Raw genomic sequence first — 2550 nt, 5'->3', positions numbered from 1 at the left:
GTGAGTTTTACCATAATTTTATGAAAAATCATTATCCTTCTTTGCTTCGTCGTAGTCCGGTAATAATGAAACATTGACTGTTCCATATGTATACTTACTTAGGAGACTGACTGTTGGTAATAACTGCGCGGTGCCCTGCAATAACCGCGAGCGAATTACCCGCACGTCATCTTATAAACAGTTTAAAATTACGCATTTCTTTCTCATTAAAATTGACATCCGCGTCGCCCACGTTGCCCTGGCCCATTTCTTGCCGGATGTGACAGGTGGCGGGCTCCACCAGTCGGAACATAGTTGAAATTTCGCCGCAGTGACGTGCGTGCAGCTCGCTCGCCTTGACCCCCGCCCGAGAGAGTGGCCAGTGTCCAGTAATATATCGGGTATGATAGAAATATAGATGTGATGGCGAGGTTCAGGGATACAATTTTTTTCCACCTGGATTATTATCCAATACCGTACCTACATGTGGAAAGTCATCAAAAATAAGGAGCGAAAAAATTATTAGAATGGGATTTTGTCATAACAAAACGTACCTACAACGTATTCGCATTTAAACTGTGACCGAACACTGATGGTGACAGAAATATGCAAAGCGGTGTTTATCTCGAGTCTAGACTGTAGACATTTTCTTTTATACGATCGTACCACTAATTCAACTACTTTCCAAATCGCTCAAGTACCATATTAAATCATGAACTTCCGACATCTGTTGAAGGAATATTTCATACAACAATTATAAAGTTATATAAATTAAATATTTTTTTTATAATCACTCCTCTCGCAGGTCAAACCGCAAACGCAGAGATTTGAGGAAGTTAAGCCAATTAAATAGTAATTATAATAATGCAATACAGTTTGCGGTTTGTTCAATCTGTGTGACATAACGCAACATTCATATTTATTGCTCGATAGCTTCCTCCATTAAGAGTTATTGTTAAAGTTGAAAGGTAGATTGTTTATGTTGTTTATAACCGAAAATATTTTTGAACAATCCCAACTTTTTGGAGGAAAATTTGAAACAGGTGTTGCCATGTTTAAAGTGAATTGGGGTCGTATTTCTAATAAAATGTATGGGAATGGATTTTGAAATTTCTAACCTGAAAGGTATTCAAATCTCCATAGGTCCAATAAAATCATTTGATCCTTATAAATAACAGGATCGATTGGTATTCAAAAGATTTTGCATACAGTGCATTTTTTTGCTGACTATACATATTTATTTTTCAAAATCTGTGAATAAAATCCTAATATCTTCAAAAATAATGGACAGTCTCCTAAAAATATTTTTTGGACCTTCAGTGGTAATTTTGTGTATCGCTAAAATGAGGTAAACTAATATATCTCGAACTTAGTCCCGCTGTATCTAAAACAATAAATTTTAAACTCACATATTTTAGAAGAGTCCTGGTTTCTTGACCCTCGTGTTTGTTTCTGAAATCTTGGCTTTTTCGCATAATTAAGTAACATTGCATCATAATAAGTAAGATGTGTGCGTACTTTCACTGAGTCTTTCACCGGAGCGGGCGCCCTTGACCGCGGCCGCCGCCGCGCGGATGTTCAGCCCTGACTCACCGCTCACCGCTGTCACTTATTTGTACCACGACCTGCTTAGTGCTTCCCACGCCGCCCTCATGCGGATAATGACAGGAATAGTACAATTAAAGATTGTCATTCATCTGCTCCCGATAGGCCGGTAGAGGTTTTTGAGTATTATAAAATGTAGAGTATTAAAAGTAGATGATTTGCCTTTAAGAAAGGGTTAATAAAGTAATTAATATTTAACAGGATGCCTCATAGCAATTTTAGCCTTAATGGCATTTATCAAAAAAATCTAATTATTATACATATGTATATCTATCTATTATATCACTTCCTTGTCAAGTGTAATAATAATTTTAAAGAAAACTTTACCTTAGGTACTATGTCATTAAACCTGAGCAATCCGTAATAAGAAATCCATACAGTTTTACTCCACCTGGGTTAGAACACAGGACATACCAGTCCACAGAGATGGCATTAAACCAAGAGGGCAATACAATAAAATGCACATCAGTTATAACCACACTGGTCATCTATTTACTGGACCCTCTATTGACTGTAAGAAGGCGCGCCAATTATCACTCTGAGTACGTCTAATTTGCAGAAATAATAATCGCTACAATTACTTGTTTATTTATTGTTTCTATGAACAAGGAAGTCGTTACAAACATCCCATAGTGGTCAAGGGATTCCCCATTCAATTGATTTGATTGATATTAATATTCTGAATTAAAATTATCAATTTAATACGTTGTCGTGTCTATATATTTCGTAAATTTGTACGACCCTGAAGGTACAGGAGTTTTTACTAGCCTATAACATGTAAAATGACATTAATGTTAATAAATAATTAAATGTTTTATTCCGGGGTGAAGTGTCAAAAGGACCGTGGTCTTCGTAATTCTAAAGTTCATGATATGGGCACAGTCTTGGATATCTTCCACAATCAGAACGTTTTTGATGATTCTTAACTATCAACTTCGTGATTTTTTTTCATAAAACATTTTTGTT

Source organism: Manduca sexta, chromosome 15 (genome assembly GCF_014839805.1).
Source record: "Manduca sexta isolate Smith_Timp_Sample1 chromosome 15, JHU_Msex_v1.0, whole genome shotgun sequence".
NCBI classification, from domain to species: domain Eukaryota; kingdom Metazoa; phylum Arthropoda; class Insecta; order Lepidoptera; family Sphingidae; genus Manduca; species Manduca sexta.
The sequence above is the reverse complement of the archived record's forward strand: the minus strand, read 5'-3'. Positions refer to the sequence as shown.